A 26,367-nucleotide genomic window follows, 5' to 3' on the forward strand; every position below is an offset into this window, starting at 1 on the left:
GGGTCTGCATTAGCGCGCACCTGTCTCGTCCGTCTCCATGGTTCTTTTTGTGCGTTTCCCGCCCATCAATCAATCATCCATGGCGCGTTTTTCTCACCTTGCCTTTTTAAAATATTTTTTTACTCAGTAACGGATATGATTTAAAATGTAACGAAGGACAATACTTTAAACAAAACATACTTAAGTAAAAGTAAAAGTACAGATTTTAAAATTTACTCAAAAAGTAAAAGTACACAAAAAACTACTTAACTCTTTCCCCGCCATTGACGAGATATCTCGTCAATTAAGAGAAAACGCTTCCCCGCCAATGACGAGATTTTCAGTCTTTCCGCAATGCCGCTATTATCCACCAGGTGGCGCCCTTCCGCAACTTTTTAAAACCGGAAGTATTGCCCTATGTCAAGCTGCTGCATGTCCGTGTCTGTTTTAAAGATCGCTCTGCATCTGATCTCTATGAAAAGTCCGTCATAAAAATGGAATTATCTCTGCTTTTTGCTCAAAATATGGTGTTTTTGCAAAAACCTACCCATATTCAAAAGCTGATTGCAAAAGAACCACTAAAGGTAGGATGAAACGGGTTTTTTTTGTTTGAAAGCAGAGGGTCTGTTCTTTCATTTGGTATATTGTATGTTTATATATTTAAAGAAGAACATTTTCTGGAAGGCATTAAACTTTGGTGAAAATCATGAAAAACGCTGGCGCTGGTGAAAGAGTTAAGTACAGAAACGTGAGTAAATGTAATTCGTTACTTTCCACCTCTGCTACTAAGTTCACCATAGCTGTAGAAACACTTTAACACACACTTTGACTTTAATCTCAGATTCCCGATTCACATAACCCTTAAGTTGATTCACATGGCATACACGACTTTTGCTCCTTCAAGATTGGACCATGACATATACGATTCCCAATGATTTTTGGCTGTCCCAGATGAAAGATTACCAATCGTGAAACAATCGTGGAGATTTCTGTGATCGTGGCTCTTAATTGGTGGTCCTATCTCATACAGTGTGAGAGGTTTAAAGACGTCTGTTTTCCCAGTCCTGGGACCAAAGACACCTACGATAGTTTTATGACAGTGTAAGAAGTTCAGCATGATCATCGCACATCAACAATGTGTTTGCTTCTACGACCTGCATACCTGTATTTGTTTACCACTAGCGCATGTTGATGGCAGATGTCGCAGCTTCAGATGCAATAGGTGTCTTCATCGACAGTCTACTGCTGAAGTTTAAACAATCCTTGTCACACAGTGTGATAAGGTCTTATTGGATTGCAAAAATCCTGCTGTGTATCCTGAGCTTAATATGTTGTGGAATGAAAAGTTTGGAAACCCCTGCTTAACACAAAGTCTCATTTAAAGTTTATAAGAACTTTTGCAATAGACCGACACTAAACGAAACTGATGGCAGATGAGGTGTTGGGATGACAATGGGCCAGAGTTGAATCTGTGCATCTTAGTAGATCACAGGCAGGTTTCTCCTGAAATGCTGCATTAAGAAAAGAAAGGAAAAGATGTTAGAACATTTTTAAGGAAATTTAAATAATTCTCACAATCAATATTGGACTATAAACAATAAATTATTACCAATGCAATAACATGCAAACAGACCTGTCAACCACCTTAATAATAGATACTACGCGGTAGGCATGGGCTGGTTGCCAGTTTTAAGGTACACCGTGGTTTTATACAGTCAAGGTTACAAAACCACTAAAATGGTCTGTGAAACCGTCTCCAAGGTATGAACTGTATTTATACAAAATTCATTAAGTCATGTGATTGATTTGATGTTTACATGTAATATACATTTCGAAAATATTATATATAATATAATTTAAAGGCTTTATTTTTACCTGCCATTTAAAAATAAAAAAATTTAGTGTAGCAATGGGAATACCGCAACACTGTGAAACCGTGGTATTTTTGCTAAAGGTAATCATACCACCAGAATCTTATACTGGCCCATGCCTACTAAGCGGTTGTACCATGTGTTCCCAGATAGCACACGTACGTCGCGGAGATGTCTGCGCGATGTCTTCTTTTTCGTCTGGAAGACGTATTATATAGGGCGTTTGCTCATCTGGAAGGCGTCGCCGAGACGTCCGACCCAGCTGTTTGCAAGACACCCAGCAGATCTTTACAAGATGTATGTTATTTAGAACGATGGCGAGCCGCCGTTTCCCAGATCTTTACAAGATGTTAGAACAGCAAGCCGCTCTTTCACAGATCTTTAGAAGAGCTTTAAAAGATGCCGAGCCGCTCTTTTCCAGATGTTTAGAAGAGCTTTAAAAGATGCCGAGCCGCTCTTTCCCAGATCTTTAGAAGAGCTTAAAAAGACGGTAAGCCGCTCTTTCCCAGATGTTTGTAAGATTAAAAGATCCCTCATTAACAAATTGAATTGCCCTAAACTACAGCAAATTATTTCTACACACATCTACACATGCATGCTGTGTCGTCGATATTAAGTAATTAAAACACCATTTTCAATTGATCTTAAAACAGGCAGTTGTTGATTTTATAAAACACATTTATTCAAATTAAACAATGAAAACTTTCATTCATTTATCTTTAAAGATGCATTTTACACGACAGTATGCGAAAACAACAACATATAAACATAACATATTTAAAATAATAAAAACCTTTCCGCGTCTGCTTTATTAATCTCCATTCTGAAATAAAACATTACAAAAAATTACCAGGAAATAATCGTGAAAGGCTGTTCTTTCTTCATAGCATTAATTAGGATCTAGAAGATAAAATTACCCGAAAGTGTTGTCATTGTTAAATAAATTACGAATGTGCGTCTTTGCGTCAAGGTCATGATTCTACATAACAACATCCGCTTGACCTCGCAATGCCAAGAAGAAGAAAGGCGTGGAACACATGCTTAAGGTATGTAGTAATAATGCATTTAAATAATAAACTGTTTGCTGTCGGATCATTTAAATAATACCTCGAAATTGGGTTGAAATAATACCTCGAAATTGGGTTGATAACAGTTATTCATGCTTTAATATTGATCTTTAGCCCACCTGTCTGACGTTAATTTATTTTGATCGTTCATGTAACTGAGTCTTGTGTAAGATTCTAGAAAGATATAGTGGCTTACTTTTTTAAAACGATCAGTATTATGGTTGATATTTGTATTACACTTGTTAATATTTGTTTTTGCCCCCATTTTTCATTTCATGAGCTGAACTTAAATATTTTCTATGTCCCCAAAAGGCCTATTTCTCTCAAATGTTATTCACAAATCTGTCTAAATCTGTGTTAGGGTTGCGTTTATAATTGTGGTTAGTGTGTGTGTAAGGCTCTGCCTGTGAAAACCCAGCTAAAGTCTTTTTTGTGATGTACTGTTTTCTACATAAAATCATCCTAAACAATGAAAAGAACATTTTGTAAAAATATCTTATCTTTAATATTGGCTGAGTAAGATTCTTTGTATAAACCCTCAGTCTGTTAATTTTGTCTCCAGCCTGTCAAGATCTTCAGATGATGTTTGAGCAAAAAGTCATCATCCTCTTCGTCACTCTTCATCCGTATTTGGGGTAACAAGCACCTGCTTCCCACAAGACACTGGACAGCTGATGTCAGGTGGTTAGTCTTCATTTGCATTCATCCTAGTACCGTCAAGACTGCTATTGCAGCTGCAAAAAGGCAAAGATAAATGAATTAGGAGTGTAGCTTTTAAAATGCTTTTACTATTAAATGCATTATTTTGATTTATTTAAACTTAAGAATCAAATAGGTGTGAAGTTTAGGTAAAATTCTTATAACTGCATTTGTCTGTTTTACAACAGATAAACAGTAACCAAGAATAAATGTACTGTTTTTTTATGTTGGATGGATCATCAGACCTGCACCTTCCTTGAACATGTTGGTAAGGTAACACTTCATGCAAGTTAATGATGATGCTTTTTTATAAGAACTTTTTATAAATAAATATTTTTATTGTTTTTTTAGGTAACTTACTCTGTATTTGTTCACGGTGACCCAGGGTCTCAGGACTCAAAACGAGTGCTCTATGGATTGAACATAAAATGTAGTATAAACAAGTGTTATGTTTTTAAATGCCACTAATAATGTGTTTCTGTTTTCTTTCTCATTATGCTAACAAACACTCTTTTACCCCTCATGTTAGGTAGATCAACACTCCAACCATCTGCATTAGGGACTGAATAAAGGATGCCCTCTGTAGCTGGGAATGTTAGATCAGGTAATTTGCATTTGATATATTTTTAAAGACACACACACTAATGCTGCTTGTACACCACCAGCGACTAGCAACACAATCTCGTTCATTCCAATGAAAGCTTTGCCCCATTAAGCAACATGAGCAACTGTGACCATTGACAACAGGAAGTGAGCATGTCCAGCTATGCCACAACTTTGAGTAAAGTTCAACTTGATGAAGGACTTTTGGGAGCAACTACCAATGAGAGTGAAGCAGTGAAGTTCATGTCATCCGTCTTTTGTCATTTACTGAGAGGATTGTTACTCATTTGTTTATAGTATTTACTAGGACAACCAGAATTGGGAACGCCTTCTAATAAATGCAGCATAAGGCCTTAACTGTCTGTGGCAAATATTTTTAGCACCCAAAATAAATAGGGGTGCTGCTTTTAAAGAAAAACACCACAGTTTTTCAATATTTTACTAAGTTCTTACCTCAACTTAGATCAATTAATACATCCTTATCTTTCATCAATGCATGCACTTAATATTTGTACAGCACGTCGTGAATGTGTTAGCATTTAGCCTAGCCCCATTCATTCCTCGGCGCGCAGTAACATCATCACTCCTGACTACTCCCCCCCTTTTGAGTTTGAGCGAGAGGTGGAGTAATCAGGAGTGATGATGTTACTGCACGCCGAGGTCGAAGTGCTGCAAACTTAGTGCTCTTTTGCCATACAATATAGTTCTCATTTTTATCCGCATAAAAAAATCGCCACGTTTTATTTTGTGCCACCATACTGTACTTACTCGTGTAACTACTCATGTAACAGTCTTTAAATAAGGAAAACATGAAAGGGTTGGGTGGCTTCTAAATTCATCCCTGTTTGGATCCTAAGGAATGAATGGGGCTAGGCTAAATGCTAACACATTCACAATGCACTGTACAAAGATTAAGTACACGTATTGAAAAAAGATAGGGATGTATTAATTCGTCTAAGGTAAAAACATAGTAACATTTTGGAAAGCGGTGGTGTTTTCCATTTAAAGGGATAGTTCACCCAAAAATGAAAATAATGTAATTAATGACACACCCTCATGTTGTTCCAAACTTGTAAGACCTCCATTCATCTTCGGAACACAGTTTAAGATGTTTTAGATTTAGTCCGAGAGCTTTCTGACCCTCCAAAAAATGTATGTGCTGTATACTGTCTCATTTCCAGAAAGTTAATTAAAACATCATCAAAGTAGTCCATGTGACATCAGTGGGTCAGTTAGAATTAGTTGAAGCATCATAAATACATTTTGGTCCAAAAATAACGATTTATTCAGCATTGTCTTCTCTTCCGGGCCTGTTGCGAATGCGCGTGCACAGTGGCGCTGCTGACGTATGACGCTGCTGACGTGTTATCCTCAGACATGTTTGCGAAGATTGTTTTGTTTACAGCGTCTCTCTCAGACTGTAAACGGAAAAAAAAAGCTTGGGTGCACCAGATAACAAGCCAACAGCATCGTACGGAAGCAGTGTCATGCACACGGTTCACAACAGACCCGGAAGAGAAGACAATGCCGAATAAAGTCGTAATTTTTGGACCTAAATGTATTTTTGCCGCTTCAACAAATTCTAACTGACCCACTGATGTCACAAGAACTATTTTGATGATGTTTTTATTACCTTTCTGGACATGAACAGTATACCGTACATACATTTTTAATGGAGGGTCAGCAAGCTCTCGGACTACATCTAAAATATCTAAATGGTTACTAAAATTGAGGTCAGATTTTTGAAAACGTGGTCATCCAAAGTTCTCGGTACAGAAAATCTGTTTTGTATGGATCAGAGTTAGACATGGTCATGTAATATATAACAATGTAATAGCAAGTGTTATGTTGTTTTTGAAAATGCTCTGAAAATGAAAAAAGCTTTGTTTATCCACTATGCTATCAAATGCTCTTTTACCTTGCATGTTAGGCGGATCAACATTCCATCCATCTGCATTAGGATCTACCTTAGAGACACTCACTGGAGCTGTAAATGGGAAGCAGGTAAGTTGCACAACAGGTTTCTTGTAGCATTCTTAGACTAACAATTTTTATGTGAGAACTTTAACATGATAGAAATTGTTAAACTACAAATATGGTCTATATTGTCTGAGAGAAATTCTTACTCAAGAATCTGCATATTGCTGTAGATATGCAGAGTACTTATCTCGAAACAGTCGTAAAAGATTAATGTTTTTGTTTTGTAGGTCACTTACTTTGCATTCGTCCTTGGTGGTCACCCAAGGGTCTCTAGAGTGAAAATTACTCAATCTATGGATTAAACAGAAAATTTAGTTGTATGAAGTGGTATGTTGTCTTTAAATGCCATTAAAAATGTGTTTCTGTTTTCTGTCTCATATAAAGAAATACTCTTTAACCTGCCCACTGGAGCTGGGAATGGTTAGCTGCATTTTTTACATTTACAAATAAACAAACAGAGTTAGATAAGTCCATACATACCATTCTCATCTCCGTGTGTGCTGTAACTCTGTCTGACGCAGCCCCTGCTAGCTAAGCTTAGAACAAAAGACTGGTAGTGAATTTATACAAATCACAACACATAAATTGGAAAATGTCCACGTTACTTTGTCACTTATTGGAAGCAGTATGCTAGCTGGAGCCATTCACTTCCAGTCTTTGTGCTAAGCTAAGCTAGCGGGGGCTGCATCAGACAGAGTTACAGCACGCACAGGGATGAGAAAGGTATGTATGGACTTATCTAACTCTGGGGGATACGGTGAATAAGCTAAATTCCCAAAATGTGGGCGTGTTCCTTTAAGGATTTAGGGGTATTTTGAAGTTAAATGAAGCCGTTTTACTTTTTAAACTGTCTCTTTTATAAGGACTTACTGAATTTATTTTTGCAGCAATTTGGGACATTCTTCCAGTTGTCGGCAACTTTGTGAAAAAGGCTGGAAACTTAAATGCAGGTACTGTTTCATTCTTTTTTTTTTTTTTTACAGCTATGAAAAATAATGTGTTTTTAATTGTACTGTCTATTAATTAATTATTTTATACAGTTTAACTGATTCTGCTTACCTGACTCATGCAGAATTCTGGCCTGGTGTTTGGTCTGTTCTGTTTTTGGCTCTTGCATCTCCATCATCCTGACCCTCTTTAGCAGCCTGTCCATGTATTTATTTGGAGCCACCATGAGCACCCATCTGCATAATATGACTTTGTTACTCAGATGTCCATGCGCTCCTACAAATTCTACATTTTTTGTAAAGCTGCAACAAGTTGAAACCCTATAATTATTAACGTTTGATTTTGAACTATGTAATTCAAATACATGAATAAGTAACAAAAGCAGAAATTTATTAAGATATTACCTTTTTGTTGCTTGTTTACTGATCTATCAATCCTTTTGCATTTTCATAATTGTTCATCATAACTTGGTATACAGTTGATGTGTGGCTGCAGATAACTTTCTGAAGTCAATTTAAAAAGACAAAAGTTAATAAAAGCTGAATTGGTCAAATATACATTGTTGTATTTTCACCATTTTGATGTTTAGGCATTTCATAACTTGAGGGTTAATTCACGTATAGTTGTTATTAATGACAGCTAATCATTTTATAAAGATTTTTATTACAATATTTATTTATATAATATCAATTTAATACATTTAATTCGTTACACCTACATTACTGAGCGCAAGGGAGTGCAGCCAACAAATACATTCAGGTGTGTTCGACTTAACACCGAGATGCGCAGACAGCACGTGGTATGACATCAAAAAACCGCGAGAGTTTGGGAAAGCCCCGGAAAAGGTTTGATCTCGCGGTACTTGATGTCACGATCGGTTTGCGTGTAGATCAGCATGAAGTAGAACACATCTGAAAGATGTGTGGGCTGCCTGCACTCAACGTTGCGATAATTCAGTAGAGTCTAACCTCAATCGGTTTTTGCAGCTTTTGGGTGTCGTGTCGAACGATCGCAGAACGATTTTTTGTTCTTTTCCAACTCGATTTTTAACTCCCTAGACTAGTAGGATGTTCCAACGGGTGAAGCAACAGTGCTGACGGCAGAGTTTCAGTGTCAATGTAAGTTAACCATTTTAACAGAATATATGTTGTTATGCAGGCATGTAAGTTAGTCGATCTACAGAATGATCGTCGTATATTAATGTTCTATACGCGATTAAAAGCTTATTAACGTTTATCAATGCACTGCTATTCAGGCCGCTGCAAAGTCCCGAAGCCACGTTGTAACGTTAACTTCACATGTTACGCACTGGTGGGATAAACCAGCCATTTTAATAGAGTTATTAAATGTCTCAAACCTTTCCCGCCCTTTAACGTTACGTTAAAATGGCCCTTATACGGATAACGTTACTGTCATTCAGACCTTTTCCTAGAAACCACTCAAAACCGTTAACGTTGTTCTATTGGAGTGGTTTGATAATTGTATTTATTAATTGTTTCAGTTATATTAGTTATATCTGTTCTTTAATTCGTATTTCTAACAATTAAAACCCAGGAATGACAAGCTATACTTACCAAGATTTTGACGATCAAACTGACAGAAAAACTAACTTAAAGCCGACTATTAAACCAAAAAACATACTATTACAAAGTGAAGAGGAATGTAATGTGTACAAAGTTGATTATTTACAGGTTATTAATAATGTTATTTGCGACAAAAAAGTTGAGGGTACTCGAGCAAATAACGGTCTTCTGGTAAATATTGTGGTCACGTGATGGCCTCGCGACATATAAGTCGTTTCCGGTCGTTTCTCAAACGCACAGCTGCGTCCTTTTAAAATTATTTTTAATATTTTTTTTTAATAATAAGAAATACAAAGGGGGACATTATACATATATAAAATAAAAATAAATAAGGAGCCGTCCTTATTTTTTTTTTTTTTTAAAATAAGGCTCCGTCCTAGACGGCTGCATGTCTCGGCTGCCACGTCATCAAGCATCGTCGAAGGACATCTCAATCTGCTTGTTTTCTATTTTGTTGTTTTAATTTAATTACAAAATGTTTAACTGTCCATGTTGTAAAGACAGTTGATACATGACTTTTATTCACTGTACTACATTATTGGATTTTTTTGGTGATGCATTGCTAATTTTCAACTTCTCTCTTTAAAGTTTTCATGCCATGATCACTGGGGCGGAAACCATTATGACGTTGCCTTGGACATCAAACTAAACCATCTCATTCTGGCTTTTTTCTAACATTGAAATCTCAGAAGGCCAGGACTAAGATGGACGCAGCCTCCACATGCAACCTTGCATTTGAGGAACACCCATAGAACGGTCAACTTACCCCATACTCTAACCTGAATGCAGGGATCATAAAACTTTATCTTTTACCTTAATTGTTAGATGGGTGTTGATACCAAACTTTTTTGTCTCGTCTACCCAGGAGAAAGTCATGGGTTCTGCTGCTGAGGTTGTCATAAAGCATGCTTTTTCCATTTGTTGCATTGGGCAATATTATCAAAAGATTCTGAAAGAAATAAGATAATTTTCAAAGCATTAACATGAATATGAAAGCATTAAGTCATTAATGACCATCTTTTATTATTGTTTATTTATAGTGTCTTTTATTCTGCTTACCGGACTCATTCAGAATTCTGGCTTGATGTTTGGTCCACCTGTTAGCTGGCTCTGGTGCTTGGTAGTCTTCTCAAACCTCTGAATCAAGGCCACCATGAGAGGCCTTCTGAAGACCATCATTACGCTTCAGATCCAGTTGTCTTAACTATGAGGTAAATCTTTTTTAACTGCAGCATTGAGCGTTATGTGCGCTGTTTATGCGCACTGAACGCCTTGCATTTTTGCCCTCTACTGCAACATGCATTTTTGAAGGAGCGCTAAGAGCGGAAAAGCACCCAACGTCATTTGTGTCTTTCCATTGTCCAATTGAATATGGGGAGAGGCGGGCCTTCCGTTGTAGGGACCGATGTTTACAGTTATTTGAAAAAACCGTACTTCAGTCACTTACTGTCTCCTGTGTGTTTATGCACCTCTCACCTTCGATCAAAGTCAGTGCAAGCGTCCTCTTTTTAAAGTTTCTGCTTATTTGACAGTTAACAGCAAAAGAGCGCTCACGCTTCAATATTTGATTGACAGGACAGCTGCCTCTGTGGTTGCCTAGCAATATAAAAATCTGCGCTGCACTGCTTTTTATAAAGTGACCAAATCAAGGTGCACCTTGTGTTTCCACATCTTTAAAACGCATTTGGTGTGATTGGCCCCCAACAAGGGTTTTTTCTGCTGCTTTTTATTTTTTCAGCTTTTGCCTTGATATTGTATTTTACATTGGTAAATGCCTATGGACATTGGCTACTAGCGTTCTGCATGTGTAAATCCACATCGATGCGAACAACGACGCAAACGTGTAAATGAAAAGTGGCGGATAGCCTACTGTGTAGAGGCATTGGGATAGGTCTGACTAAATCAGCCTTAATGACAACTGCATCAGTCTTCAATGATGGTTTAACTTTTACACAGATAAACACTCACTTTGTCTATCCAGACCTCAAGGTTAGAGTTCGAACAGATTCAGATAGTTGTTTTTGTTCATTTTCTAAGTATTTTGTTGATATTTTAGTCCTAATTGATTATGACAGATTTGTTACAGCCTTATCTGTCAAAATGACAGGCAATAAGAAAGTTTAATTCAACCTCTGGTTGTAAAGCAGATTTTGAACCAGTCTTCTTCAATTGTGTCACTAGCCTACCACAATCCCTGTGCACCAGCTATGGAAAGTGCAGACCAAACTTTTACCTCCACCTGTGAGTCTCTTCCCACATTTAGTAAAGTAATGAATGCAGTTTTACAAATGAAAGGTTTTTTAGGGTACATTATTTTAATTATCAAATGATTTCTCGGATGAATTGGATAAAAAGACAATATTTTATTTTTCATTTATGAAAACTGGTTGTTGCTGCATGAACTCAAGCACATTTATTTCAAACACATCAACGCAACGTCATTGCTATAAACCAATGCAGCTATTTTGGATAAAAGATAATGCACATCAGGTCACACAAATCAAACACGAAGAGTTGTCATACACAGTGTGTACAGTCAGTCATTCAAATTGGATATACACAAAAATCAGATTTAAACTGACAGTGTAAACATAGTCTATGAGATCAATGATGGGTCAATAGATCTAGTTCAATCAACGCCCTCACCATGCTCTCCCAGCTTTAGGTGCTTAGACCTGTTTTTCTAATCAAACAATACAAGGACAGATGTTTCGGCGTTATTGCCTTCATGGCATGAAAGATTAAAATCTGCATTTAAACCCAAAGGGGATATGATCTTTAAATAAAATTGCCTGTCATTTTATTGATTACAACCATAATACTGAACAACTTTAAAGGTCCCGTTTTTCCTGTGTTTTTGAAGCTTTGATTGTGTTTACAGTGCACAATATAACATGTGTTCATGTTTCACATGCGGTATTTTTCACACAATCTACTTATCTATATAGTGCTTTCACTGTCCTAAAAACAGGCTGGTGTCTTCTTTGTCCTATGAAGTCCCTCCTTCAGAAATACGTAATGAGTTCTGATTGTGTAGTTTGTTATTAGTGTGTTGTGATTTGACAGCAGCTTAGCTTAGCCAGGGTGGAGTTTAGTCAAACACACTTGCTTTGATGTCATTCAACCGGGAAGTAGAGGGCTGTAGTTCAAACCGGCCGTTCGCTGTATTGAAAGGGGAATGAAAGGGCAGTGAACTTTGAGCTTTATCATTTATAGGTATTATTTATGCTACTACATACAGCAACATTACACACTAACTAAAGTTTGAAATAGGGGATCAGAAAAAACGTGACCTTTAATGTTTAAGTATTGAGAAAATAATTAATTCTTACTGTGGTGGAGATATTGAAAACTCTTACAAAGAGAGTCATTTTGGGTGTTTTATTTAAAGACCATGTCCCCTTTTAGCCTGACTACGTCAGACTTTGTACTTCCGCTCAAGCAAAGTAGCAGAGAATGGTATTACTATGCTAGTCCCCTTTGGGTTTAAATGAAGATTTTGATCTTTCATTTTTTTAATATTTTGGTTTTTCTTTGGGTGCAATTTATATAAATGAAATACTTTGTCTGATGTGATGATGTTCTCATTGTGTTCTGTTGTTACAGATAGAACTGAACTGGAGTCTGTGAACTAATGCTGTGTTCGAGACAACTGGAACAGCAAACAAAGTTGAGTATCCGACCTCTCAACTTGTGACTGATCGATCAGCACCAACCTCAACGAGATGCATCATTTGACATTGCAGACAAGGTGGTGGCTAGCCTTTCACAGCCTAACATGAACCGCAAACAAACTTTAAACTATTTTTACAGCACATAATATTTATGAACATGAATGTTAAATTATCCAGTAACCGTTTTCTGCCATAATTGGCACAAGAGCACAAACTTCTCCTGGCGTCTCATTATGTGGTAAACACGCAAATGTGATATGTGATTGACTGGAATGCATTGAGGTCGGTGGTAGGATATTTAATGACATAACATCAGAAATCCGAATTGTCTGTAACACTGCGCAATATTTCACATAATTGTCATGACCTGATTATCCTCCCATGTTTTTAACACAACCATTGATTGGTCTCACGGAAGCAGAGACTTTGTCCTTTGTATCTCTCAAAAAAAAGAAAAAAAAAGAATTCTATATTTAATGTTAAAAAACACTTACAGTAGACTGTGTTAGATAACTGTGCTTTTGGAAGTCATTTCTGATAAATGCACACCTAACTTGTCTAATGTCTTAAAAATAGGCACCAGAGCAATGTTTGTGCTAACCGTGGTATAAGAGGAATAATTGACTCCGGTCCTTTGAATTATTTGAAAATAAAGCACACCCGCGGTGTAACGGCACTCTGCTTCTCGTCGTGCCGCATTGCACCTTGGGTGTGCATTATTTTCTATTTTCTAATTCAATGGCCCGTCGTCAATTATTCCTTACATATTGAAGGTTGACAGGTTTGTTTGCATGTAATTGCAGTATTATTAATTTGGGGTTGATAGTCCAATGTTGATTTGAGAGAATTTTTTTTTTCTTTTTAGATCCTTTCTCTTTTTAATGCAGCACTTAAGGATGAACCACCCTGATCTACTAAGATGCACAGATTCAACTCTGGCCCAGCATCATCCCCACACCTCATCTGCCATCAGTTTAATTTAATGTCTGTCAATTGCAAATGCTATTTATTTCAGTTATATTACAACTTAATGTTAACTTTAATTGAGACTAGTATTGTGTAAAGCTGGGGTTTCCAAACTTTTCATTTCAAAACCTATTAGACAAGTGTAATCTATTCTAGACCCACTAAAATATTTTTACATATACATTTTTTTAATGGGGTAAAACACATTTGTTCTCTTTCAGTGGAGTCATTTTATTTTCATAATATTTCATAATGTAAAGCAGTGGTTCTTAACGTTATTCCTCGAGGCCCATTGCTCTGCACATTTTGTATGTCTCTTTTATCTGACAGACTCAGTTCAGTTCATTGAGATCTCTTCTAATGAGCTGATGATTTGAATCAGGTGTGTTAAATAAGGGAGACATACAAAATGTGCAGGGCAGTGGGCCTCCAGGAATAACATTAAGAACCACTGATGTAAAGTAAATACAAGTTTATTTGCAATGCCAAATATTTTATGGTATATTCTTTCAAAACCATTGTCATTGTTAATTATTAATTTGGCCAAACTGTTGTTGCATCATTAAGGTGTGCAACACACCTTATACTGTGTGACCGACAAGTGGGTCCTCCTGACCCACAGTTTAAAATCCCCTGGTGTACTGAATGTATTGTAATTAAAGTCGCATCTAAGTCTTGTGTAACAGTCTCCATTATTTAAATTGTGATTATATTCACAGTTTCACATGATACTTTCAGCACTTACTACATCACAGTGTTTTTAATGCTTTAATTTTTAGGTTTATTATAAATTCATTCAGTTTTAAAGAATTCTTTCTTTATGTAGAACATGCAAAGTCTAAAATGGAAAGTGTCATGATCAGCTCTGGGTCTTGTGCAGTGATTAAAAGAGCAGGTAGTAAATGTCATAGCTTTGCAGTATATTGGTAGGCTCTGGATGTAATGAACATTCAGAACATGTTTCATAAATTAAATTTGGTAAACAAACTTGTCAGAACAATTCATGCTGTGATGCTGGATAATACCTGGTCAAATTAATACATGTATAATGTGTTTCGACATTGTATAAGGTTTCTTCATCTATACAGACATCTGTTGGAGAACGGTGCAGAGACTGCTGTCCATTATTGGTTACAGTATATTTGTTAAAATGTTGCCAGTAAGATTATTTCCGTGTACATGGTACTTTCTTTGAGAACCTTTAAGTGTTTTATTCTGCACTTAGAGCATAAACGCAATTTAAATGCAGGAGTCCCCTCGTCCTTACTGCCAAATATGCAAGTGAAACTGGACTAAACGCATACAGTATACATACGGGTATGATTTCATGTTTCTATATTACACGTGATACGAGGTAGGGTATATAAAAATAATATTTTATGAATGCTACATAAATCCAAACTCTTAAAAAACTGGCAAATTATATGCAGCTGGGTTTTTTTTATCTTTTGTTTGTGTTTAATACTGTAAACAAGAAATAAGTGTAAACAATGAAATGAGTTGAGCATTTAGGTCAGCTGATTCGTCTGCGTTTGCTCGGAATCAAGAGCTCCAGAAGATGCATGCAGCTCGTAAAAATTTCGAATGTTTCAAGACATCGCCAAGACGTCTTGCAGAGATATTGCAGACGTCTTACTTTTCAATGTTCGCAGCCGATCTACAGAAGATGAAGCGATATTTAGCAGACGTCTCCGCGACGTACGTGTGCTATCTGGGTTAGAAACATCAAGATTCTCAATTTTTAGAGCTAGCGCAATACCACAGTTTTGGCTATTCTTCATGTTCTCTAGGGCAGTTATTTTGCCCCAGTGACAGAAACAGCGACAGTAATCAAATAATTCATTACCTTATCTAAATGTGGTTAGAGGCCCACAGGTGAAGGAAGATTTTTGGCCTGCACTTTCACAGCTGGTAAAAATGGATTGTGGTGGGCTAGTGACAGAATGAAGAAGATCAGTTTAAAATTTGCTTTACAACCAGAGGTTGCATTATTTTGACAGACAAGGGCTGTAAGAAAATTGTCAAAATCAATAATAATATGAGCCAACAGCCAAACAATAACAACTAAACTCAATCAACTATATGTCATGATCGGTAACAGGAGTGAGGACGCAATTGCTGGGTTCACCATGAAATAAATAACATTTATTAACAGAACGGAAATAAAACAACAGGTGGGTAAACACAGGAACATCCAACAGACGGAACAGGAACAGACACGAACGTAATGACAATAACAATGATCCGGCGACAGGTGAGAAACAGACAGCAGTATAAATACACAACACTTAACAGGGAACAGGTGTGATGAATCAGTCCGTGAATGTCCAGGTGACGTAATCGGAGAGACAAACAAAACATGACACGGATCACCGTGACACTATCTTAATCTGCCTGAACTCAAATCTTGTGGTCTATAAAGTGGGAGTTTATCTGTGTGTAATTCAACCATCATGTTAGACTGAAGGAATTGCAGTTATCATTAGATTTCCCGACAGCACTGGACAAATGACTTCTCACACTCAGTGTGACTTGAGACAAAGGATAAACAAAGACATTGAGTATGTTTACATGCACATAATAAGAGGACAATTATCTTATTATGATATTATAAAAATCAGCTTATTACATTAACATGTTTCAAGCGTTTTAATTTACTTTTATTTGTGAAGTTTATCTATCACAGGTGGAGACATACGCACATACGAAACGGCAAAAAAGACTTTAAAATCTGGTTTAAGAGCAAAAAAACTACCTGTGCCAATCAGTTTTTGCCATTTATGGGCTTTACCCTATAAAAGAAAACCATTTTATGCATTTAAATGACCTTACACGTTATCAGTTTATTAAGCGTTTAGACTATGTAGACACACTCACTAACTCACTAAAATTAAAAAAAATTGGTTAACACGACCACTCGTGGTGGCTTCACTCAGAGGTTGGAGAAGACAACCGGTGGACTAAACATCAAGCCTCTGCACGATTCAGGTAAGTGGAATAAAATACATTGTAAATAAACATTATTAAAACAGATTGTGAAGTCATTCATTCAAAACTTGCTATGACCTAAGCCTAAATGACTTAATTTCTTTTTAGAATTAAGACAACCTTAGCAGGAGAGCTCCAGCAGTAACTTTCTCTCAAGCAGATGAGCAATAAGTTGCTTTGTATGAACACCACCCTAACAATCAAGGTAAAAGAGCATTAAACATTAAAGGTATTGCGGAGAATTTAGGTTTTCCGGGTGGATCATCAAGACTATTGGTCCTCCTAGTTGTCAATCTGGAGTAGGGGTGTCACGATTCTCCAAATCCTCGATTCGATTACATTTTCGATTCTAAGGTCACGATTCGATCCGATTCTCAATTTTTACATTTTTTTTTTTTGAAGACAAAAATGATATGCCATTATTTATTATTATTATTATTATTATAGTTTAACAGAACATTCACATTGCACAACTCGCATGGGGGTTTGTGGGCTTCACTTAACGCGAGAGCTTGTAGAAAGAGGATTCCTTCTTGCACGCACATGGATTTAATGCACATGAACTTAATGCGTGTGTCTTGGACTCATAGCATCTGAAATAAATCCAGCATCATAAGCAGCTGCGCTTCTCTCTGTCTCACGTGCACGTGCACGCGCTCTCGCATATGTCCGAAGTCTAAACATAAACTAAAGTAGTAATCCTTATGTATTTGTTCAGTTTTATGTGTTTCATGCGAGCTGAGGCAAACTATCCATTTTGTTTAAATATAACCCGCTGCATATTTGCGCCTCCCTCACTCTCGCGCACGTGCAGAGAGCTGCGCTCTGTCCAAAGTCAGATCACTAGTAATCCTGTTTATGATATGCATTTCAAGGAGTTGTAGCATACCTCGTGTTTAAAATATGACCGGGTTCCGCTGGACAGATGTTTTTAAAGGCATCTCTGAGAGTTTTTTCCCTCGCTTGGCAAGCCGACCGGACGTGACATGGGGGCGTGGCAGCATCGACGATCCCATTTTTTAATTCGAAGTTCGAAGCTGTGACTTAATTTCGATCGATTTCGATTTAAAATCGAAATCGTGACACCCTTAATCTGGAGTGTTGCGCAATTGCATTTTTTTTAAAAAGCGGAGACGGCGTTTCTTTTCTAAAATTCGAGAAAATCCTCCGCTACACCTTTAAGTGGAACATTTCTATAGCATGCTGCTTATAGCTAGTGAGAAAGATAATCTAATTGATCTACCATGCATATCCTTCAAATAACTTAACAGAACAACTGAACATGTATAATATAATTTAATATGTACATTATTAATAATAATTGTTAATAATATTTAATATTTGTGAAATTATATACTTGTGAATTCATTATATTTGCAATGTTTATACATTACCTGTTTTTAGGTAAACAGATTTTCCATCAGTGGGTGCCTCAAGGTTGGCTCTGTAAATACTGTATTCTGCATGTTTCCGAGCACACGTTTTCCAGGACACACTAATATTAAACAGAAAAACAACATAAATCAGTGTTAAACACAAACAAATTTTAGGTAAATTAAATAAGGTTTTCATTTTCAGTCAATATAAAAGAAATAAACGCAATAAAAAACAATGTCAGTGACGTAATAAATATGTGTAAATTTACACGCATCATTTATTAAGCATTATAAAAAAATCCAGCAATATGATTAAACTTTGGGTATTTGTTATTATCCCTGCATTCAAATGGTTGCAGGTTGGAGCAGGAAGTTAACCCTTCTGTCGCGCAAGCGCGAGCATAGACAGTGGTCGCGAGGCCATTCGTACGTCACGTGAGCGCCATTTTCATGATATGACCGTTTTTCCTCAGGCACACTTCAACATTTTCTTCGCATTTAACATCATTATTAACATGTAAATAATATAATTCGTAAACATTACGTTTATGTTAATTTATAATATGTTTTTTTTTTTATTGTTGGCTTTAAGTTAATTTGTCTGTCAGACTCAGTTTGTTCGTGTTGGTAAGTAACTTAACGTACGTTATTAACGTTACGCTAGCCTTTTGTCATGTATGTGTTGTTAGAAACTGATAAAAATACGAATTAATTCACAGATATAAATAACTTTATAGCTAATACAACTGATAAAATATATTAACTTAAGTATCAAACCACTTCGCTATAAAACTTTAAGGCTTCTTGTGAATACCGGTCGTTTACAAAACGTTAACTTACTCCAAGCAAGTCGGACGGGAAGATTGATACATTTTATAACTCAAGTAACTTTAAGTTAAACAGGGGCTGGTCTAGGCTAACTTAGCAAATGTTTACCCCACCACCGCTGAGAAAACGGTTACATGTTCAACGTGCCTTGCCTTCAGGATTTGCAGCTCGATTTTGGCTTGCATTGATAAACGTTACAAACAAACAAACCAAAAAAAGAATGATCATATACGACAATCAATCTTTAGATCCACTACATGCATAACATGTTGGTTACTTACCTCTACTGATGAAACTCCTTCGTCAGCGTTGTAACTTCACATGTTGGTTTTGGTAAATCACACGAGGCCAAAGATCGAGGTGAAAAAGAGAAATAAATTGTTCTGCGATCGTTTAACGCGATGAGACACGAAGCCTTAAAAGCCACAGGCTACTCCAGCCCAAAGATTAGTGTAGCCCTTGTGTCCGGCTTCACGTGGCTTAGCCTTAACCAGTATGACATCACAGTACCGCGTGATTACACTGTTTCGTGGGCTTTTGAATCACTCTCGCGGTACTTCAATGTCTGCGCATGTGTGCCTGAAGTCAACCACTCATGCTTGTAACAGGGGTAGCGTTTGTGCGCTCAGTGATTTAGGGTGTTACAAAACAAGATTATTACATGAATATTATCAATTATTATTGTAATAAAGCTTTTTAAATGTTTGTTAATGATTAAGTGTCATTAACAAACTCTGATTTAAAACATTAATATATATGCTACGTAAATTTTCCTTAAATCATCAAAACATCCAAATTCAATGAAACAAAAACAACAACAATGTATTTAAGATGAGACACATTCAGCATTTATAATTTTTTCTCTCTTTTTTGTTTGACTTTGTTTTCTACAGTAGCCTGTTAACAGTAGACCAAAGGTATGATGATCAATTATAAATGCAATATGGTTGAAAGGTCAGTAAACAAACAACAAAAAGGTAATTTCTTAATAGAATGTCTATACATTTTTTGCTTTTGTTACATATTTCATACATCAAAATCATTAAACGTTAATAATTATGTATTCCAACTTGTTGCAGCTTGACAAAAATGTAGCTTGAAGGAGAAGGGACAGCTGAGTAACAAAGTCCTGGTACGCAGACGACGATACTATTACACTGACAAGAGTGTAATGATGATGGAGACACAAGCCAGAGAAAGGGGGGACCAAACACCAGGCCAGAATTCTGCATGAGTCAGGTAAGCATAATGAGTTACACCAGTGGTTCTCAACTCTGTTCATGGAGTCCCACTGCTCTGTGCATTCTGTATGTCTCTTTGATTTGACAGACTGAGGCTGCGTCCAAATATCACTTTGTGCATCCTATCGTGCATCATGTTCTGGATGTAAAGCATGAGACTTTTAATTGTATGTTAACATTTCTATGGTGTTCACTGCATTATTGTTATGCATTTTGTGAAACATCTGCAACATTGTGTCGTTTATTTAGGGACTACTGAATAAATAATACACTTTAATAAAGCTACATACTCAAAACAAAGAGCTTTTTTACAGGAGCAAAGAATTCTGCATCTAAAAGTTTGATATAAGCAAATGTTCATTTCAGAGTGTTCATTTTATTTACAGAAAAACTTAAAAATGTTAAATATAAATTAAAAGTAGTAAATAAAACACAAATACGTTTTGGTGCAAATTGCTGGCACTACCTGGATTGAAATTTTTACCCATGCTAAGTGTGTCCCATCGGATGAATAATTCTACATGCACGCTTGGGATCTTCACGCCCACTAGAATATTTAGGCCAAATACAAAAAAAACCGTAATGTAAGTAGTCTAGTGCAAAGACAACAAGTGTGAACATTTGGACACAGCCTCAGTTCAGTTCATGAAGATCTCTACTAATGAGCTGATGATTTGAATAAGGTGTGTTAAATAAGGAAGACATACAAAATGTAAATAGCAGAGGACCTCAAGGAACAATGTTTAGGTACAGTTACACTGTATAAAACATTAACTAAACAGACAAATTATTTGTCATAGCTTCAATAAACAAAAGAATGTCACCTGCATAGTAGTGTACCCTACTACACTTGGTCTCTGCAACAGTCCAGTTTAGTTCATGGTAGGGGGGCATATTTAGAAACATAAATATTTTCAAATTATTTGCGACCCTTACAAAGACACTAATTTCCCACAGCCAGCAACAGCACAATGTTTGTCTGACATCACAATCTTACTGTTATTACAACTTTATGATTGTCAACAACTACTACTTTAGACTGAACACCAGTGGGCGGAGCCAACGATATAATGATGTGCTGTGTCTTTCTGTGGGGGAGGTCAAATGAAAATTAATTTAGCTAGTGACATCACTACTCCAGCCATTTTACATTCGTAAAAGAAGAATGCTGTCTGCGATTCACTTATGTTTCCATGATTGCAAAAACCTTTATCGAAGTACATATACAATTGTTTAAGTGTCATAATTAAAACATGCCTAAATTGGCAGTGACCCTGGCTTAAGTCGATACAAAACTCAAGTGCAAATCATGACACTCATATTAAAGGTGCCCTTCCTCTGGCGTTTTTATTGTTTTAGACTGTTGTCTGAGGTCTACTCATGACGTTTGCATGGTTTTTACATCCAAAAACATCAAAAGCAATAAGTAATAGGCTATTTTGTACCCTGATTTTGAGGCTGGTTAGAGAAGTGATCCGTTTTAATGGGCGGGCTGCATTGACGACTTGGAAGTAAACGCCCACTGCTATGATTGGATAACAGTTTTTCGTTCAAACTAACTTTCAATTTAATCTCATGTGTAATCAGTTTAATGTTAAGTGAGTGTCTTAAGACACAGTGTCTTTCTTACTCACGCATATTTTATCATAAACCCTTTTGACACACACACGCCTGTCTTTTATCGTAAACCCACGCACAAAAACACACACACACAAACGTACACGTGTCTTTTATCGTAAACCCTTTCGTTGTGCGTGTAGCAACACACACACACACAAACCCTTTTACATAAACCCTTCGACGCGTGTGTAACGAATGCACAAACACACACATGTGTTTTTTTATCACATTTAATAACTCACACAAACACGCGTGTCTTTTATCATAAACCCTTTCAAAGAGTGTGCAGCATGAATTCGCGTCCCTCGGAAGAGAAAACACCGGCCACCACAGTGACACATAGTACTAAAGTGTTTTACTCCCACAAACACGCGTGTCTTTTATCATAAACCCTTTCAAAGAGTGTGCAGCATGAATTCGCGTCCCTCGGAAGAGAAAACACCGGCCGCCACAGTGACACATAGTACTAAAGTGTTTTACTCCCACAAACACGCGTGTCTTTTATCATAAACCCTTTCAAAGAGTGTGCAGCATGAATTCGCGTCCCTCGGAAGAGAAAACACCGGCCGCCACAGTGACACATAGTACTAAAGTGTTTTACTCCCACAAACACGCGTGTCTTTTATCATAAACCCTTTCAAAGAGTGTGCAGCATGAATTCGCGTCCCTCGGAAGAGAAAACACCGGTCGCCACAGTGACACATAGTACTAAAGCGTTTTACTCACATAAGCTGCGCCACCATTACGTCCGGATCCAATATTGATAGAGGAGCATTGCTTTTTAATCGCAATCTCTCTTCAAATCCAGCGTTCTTCTGAACATCCAAACATGTAGCAACTGGTATGATTACCTCGTTTAATAGGAATGATGTCTCTTGACGAAAAACAATGGCCCGAATATGGTACGGTTAACGTTTAGCCATCCTTGCAGTAACTTGTTATGAAAACTAACTCAACTACACGTAATATGAGGGCGCGGTCTCAAGTTGAAGAGCTCATGAATATTAATGACCTCGATCAGTTCCACGTCACACTGATAAGCTTTTTAAACTGACCTGATTTCTCCGCTTATTTCTTTTCAGTGGCTAGAGCTGACAGAGGAGGTGGAAGTTAATTTTCACATTCACGACACAACACAAACACATATGAACCTAACACATATCAAAAAATACAAGTAAAAACGGTTTTATGTGGAAGGGCCTCTTTAACTGAAGTTTTGCAAATTATTGTAACACCGATATCAGATATGAATAGTGTCTTATGTAAATATAAAAAGATCAGAACAAAAAATGAATATAGTCAAAAAAATATGATCTGTGCATTAAGATTTGCATTGTAAATGCAGTCTTATTGTTACGAAAAAACTTGGTTATTGCTGGAATCATGACAGGTCTGAATAGGATTTGAGTTTGTTTACTTGTGAAACTTACCTGCACCACCATTTACAGATCCAGTGGGTGCAGATCATCATACAGATGGTTCAAGTGTGGATCCACCTAATATTCAAGGTAAACGAGCATTTGTTCACAGCATTATCTAAGAAAACATATCACTAGATATTACATATTAGATGTTCATGTCTGACTCTGATCCATACGAAACAGATTTTCTGTCCTGGGACACTCGGCTAACCATCAAGAAAGAACACAGTAGGTTAACAAGAATCTGACCTCACGTTTGATCATTACAAAATTATGGCAGTACATTACACATTTAAGGACTGTTATTCCTCTGGCTGATTTAAAAATACCCAAAAGTTCTTAAAAAGAAGCAGCCCTAGTTATTTTGGCTTGTTAAACATAAACTATATAGACATAACTATTGCGACACCTCCTTCTAATAAACAGGTTGAAATACTTTACTTATTTCCATGAGCACAAATCTTAATGCTACAGCATATGATATTCTAGAAAAACCGTTTGATGCTAAATTTATAGCAAGAGTTTTGGCAGGGCGCTTTTCAATACCAACTTAAGAATGACCCTACAAACAAAGTAAGGTTCAAACAGTAAATTAGTGATTCAGTCTGGTGTGGAAGAACTTTGAATGGTCTGAATAAACCCCAGACCTTAACTCAGCTAACCCCTTTGATATGACTCAAAGGTTTTAGCCAAAAACTCATCACCTAAACCTATCAATGACTTGTACAAGAAGCTGTAGTCATTTCGGAACAGAAAAAGGCACTTACAAAACTGTTGCAACAAAAATCAAAATTCTTTGTAGTGGTATTATATGGTATAGCATTTTTATTTGTTTTGATTGGACATACTGGAATAAATAAACATGTTTATTAGAATGAGGCCTCCCAATACTTTTGTCTAGTGTATTTGCCACAGACAGGGTAACGCAATCCTTAGAGTGTGCTTCTTTGTAAATGTGACAAATGAAAATGACCTGATCCATCATTTCCAGCTCCAGTGGGCATCCTTTATCCATCCAGACCCTCATACAGATGGTTGGAGTTTTGATTCACCTAAAGTACCATGCAAGGTAAGAGAGCATTTGTTGACATAATTAGGAAGAAAACATAAACGCATTGTTCATGGCATTTAAATACAACATAACACTGTTTAATACTACCTTTTTCTGTTCAATCCATAGAGCACTCATTTTCCCTCTTGAGACCATGGTGTGACCTGCAAGGTCGAATGGAGAGTAAGTTGCCTAAAAAAATAAATAAAATAAATGTATTTAAAATCGTCATTAGCTAAACATCAACATGTCTGAGGCAGATGCAGGTCTGATAATCTGTCCAACATTCAAAACCTCACAGTAAATCTACAGTCTTGAGTACTGTTTTAAATCAATGTATACATATGCTCATTATGAATTTTAATAAAAAATACTAAATGTATATAAAAAGCCTCAATTCAATTATTTTTTTGATATTGCAGCTGTAAACAAGACAATCTTGGAGTCACCTGCATTCACTGGTCCAGTTCTTAGTCCAATTACAGATGGAGATTATAGAAGAGGATGATGTCTTTTCTCCAACATCTTTCTAGACTGATAAAAGATCTAGACAGGCTCAAACAAAAGTTAACAGACAGAGGGGCTTATATAGAGAATGGTAAGAACCATTTTATCCGTCAAACTTTTTACCAATTATTGTAAACATAAACAATATTATAGGGCTTAATTTGTTTAAAACATTACTTCAATGTACTGTATCTGTTTAAGGTGAGCAGCTACACATGAAAGAAGAACATGGAGAATCTGCCCAGAGGTGTTAACCAGCAATGCAGCTATACAACTAAATTGATGCAGGCGGAAACAATGTGTGTATGTTATGTCCAAATGTTGTTATGTTCAAATGTTTTACAATATACTTAAACAGGTGGACCTGTCATTATTGCATTAGTCAAGTACAACTGAGTAGGTTAAGTTTACATATCAACGTCAATAAATATATATATAAATAAATATCAGTCTTGACAGCAAACATAATAATGTTAAATAAAATAATAATTACAGCTTTTTAAGAAATTTACACGGGCTCAAACTATCAGTGAAATTAACTATCAAAAACCTAAAATAACCACAGACACGTGAATAAAATATCTAACGTGAACTAGCTAGTTACTGTACATACATTGCTAATTATCAACGAAATTTCTAGTTAACTGATCCCACACCCAGCATTATTAAAATGTATTATTACTACATACCTTAAACAAATGTCCCCTTAAATCACCAGACCAGGACAGGTTTCTTTCTTGCCCTTCTTCTTTTGCATTGCGACGTCAATATAAGTGCATGGTGTGGTGTAGCACGAATTTAACGCAAAGACGCTCATATTAATAATATACACGATATTGACGATTAATACGGATGATTTTCTCTTTGTTTGACATTCTAATCAGAGTTATATTGAGGAAACAAAGAAAACATATGACATAGTTTGTAAAATTAATTTTTCCTTATTTTTGTTATGGTTTCTTTTAGAATGCAGCTGCTGCAGATGAAGAATCCGTCCGTCTAGCACTGAAGGAGACGCGGAAAATCGGGAAAAGATGTTCTTTGCCCGAGGAAGCATTTGATTAATTTAAAGATATTGTGTTTCTTTGTATGTTATAGAAAAACGTTGCTTTTTTGCATACACTCGTGTAAATATGCATCTTATGAATGTTTTCCTTTGTCTAATTTTAATAAATTTTACGCAATCAACTGCCTGTTTTATTGAAAATACTGTTTTAATTGTTGTCAATGATATATTGTAATAATGTGTATAACCGTGTAGAAGATGTAGTTTGGAGCAATTTATTTTTAATGATCTTTTAATCGTCTTTTAAAGCTCTCAGAAACATCTTAGAAAGAGCTCGATTAAAGCTCTTATAAAGATCTTTTAAAGATCTAAGAAACATCTTGGAAATATCTTAGAAACATCTGCTAACCATCATTCTAAATATCAAGCGTCTTGAAAAGATCTTAAAAGCGTCTTCAAAACGGCTGGGCTCGTACATCTCAGATACGTAATTCATATGGGCAAACGACCTTTATAATACGTTTTCCAGACGGAATGGAAATCTGAGTGATTACCTCGCAGATACGTATCTGAGACGTACGTGTGCTATCTGGGTACTGTGTTATTATTTTATATATTATTATTATTAACGGTTTATGTTGCCAACAGACAAATCATGCAGAAAAGTATCACTAATAAGTACACTACAGGAGAAGAAACTCACGACACACAATGATTCCAGAGTAAATTGTGATGTTACGTTAGCAGTCACAACAATAAACTCGTTTTCCCAGGACAATGCTAACATAGTCCCATTATAAAACATTTTCAAACGCATTATTTTCGCAAATTACAGAAATTAAGACCCGGCGGGGGATGTATACTGCTTGTGGACCGCGTGCTAATTGCTAGAAGCTAGCGGGAGGTCCGGACCGTGTATATATCTATGCGGACCGTAAAGTTATTAGAGGCTCGCCTCG

General features: G+C 36.5%; 4 long non-coding RNA genes across 13 annotated transcripts; 2 read left to right on the forward strand and 2 right to left on the reverse strand.

Moving 5' to 3' along the window:
• Positions 1 to 1,998: 1,998 nt before the first annotated feature.
• On the forward strand, positions 1,999 to 13,762 carry LOC135780973 (uncharacterized). Of its 6 annotated transcripts, XR_012335842.1 has the most exons (10): positions 3,979 to 4,046; positions 4,146 to 4,220; positions 6,150 to 6,223; positions 6,427 to 6,526; positions 7,087 to 7,149; positions 7,240 to 8,265; positions 9,319 to 9,622; positions 9,803 to 9,941; positions 12,337 to 12,481; positions 13,270 to 13,762. It is a non-coding gene; the product is annotated as an uncharacterized lncRNA (long non-coding RNA). The 6 variants fall into 6 exon arrangements; XR_012335843.1 differs by having other exon boundaries at positions 4,017 to 4,220; positions 9,771 to 9,941; XR_010545034.2 differs by having other exon boundaries at positions 4,017 to 4,220.
• On the reverse strand, positions 5,575 to 7,686 carry LOC135780974 (uncharacterized). 2 transcript variants are annotated; one of them, XR_010545039.2, is made up of 4 exons: positions 7,552 to 7,686; positions 7,259 to 7,449; positions 6,436 to 6,490; positions 5,575 to 6,206 (listed from the first exon to the last, which is right to left on the reverse strand). It is a non-coding gene; the product is annotated as an uncharacterized lncRNA (long non-coding RNA). The 2 variants fall into 2 exon arrangements; XR_010545038.2 differs by having other exon boundaries at positions 7,259 to 7,383; positions 7,552 to 7,649.
• A 2,761-nt stretch (positions 13,763 to 16,523) lies between the features above and the next one.
• On the forward strand, positions 16,524 to 25,646 carry LOC135780970 (uncharacterized). Of its 4 annotated transcripts, none has more exons than XR_012335869.1 (8): positions 19,660 to 19,801; positions 22,872 to 22,931; positions 23,028 to 23,072; positions 23,836 to 23,913; positions 24,025 to 24,078; positions 24,318 to 24,493; positions 24,604 to 24,705; positions 25,369 to 25,646. It is a non-coding gene; the product is annotated as an uncharacterized lncRNA (long non-coding RNA). The 4 variants fall into 4 exon arrangements; XR_012335868.1 differs by having other exon boundaries at positions 24,604 to 24,701; XR_012335870.1 differs by lacking the exons at positions 24,604 to 24,705; positions 25,369 to 25,646 and adding an exon at positions 16,524 to 16,563 and having other exon boundaries at positions 19,456 to 19,801; positions 24,318 to 24,390.
• Positions 19,466 to 25,205, reverse strand: LOC135780971 (uncharacterized). The gene is made up of 6 exons (XR_010545030.2): positions 25,092 to 25,205; positions 24,345 to 24,450; positions 24,004 to 24,087; positions 23,818 to 23,896; positions 22,854 to 22,919; positions 19,466 to 19,788 (listed from the first exon to the last, which is right to left on the reverse strand). It is a non-coding gene; the product is annotated as an uncharacterized lncRNA (long non-coding RNA).
• Positions 25,647 to 26,367: the final 721 nt, after the last annotated feature.

Source organism: Paramisgurnus dabryanus, chromosome 23 (genome assembly GCF_030506205.2).
Source record: "Paramisgurnus dabryanus chromosome 23, PD_genome_1.1, whole genome shotgun sequence".
NCBI classification, from domain to species: Eukaryota; Metazoa; Chordata; class Actinopteri; order Cypriniformes; family Cobitidae; genus Paramisgurnus; species Paramisgurnus dabryanus.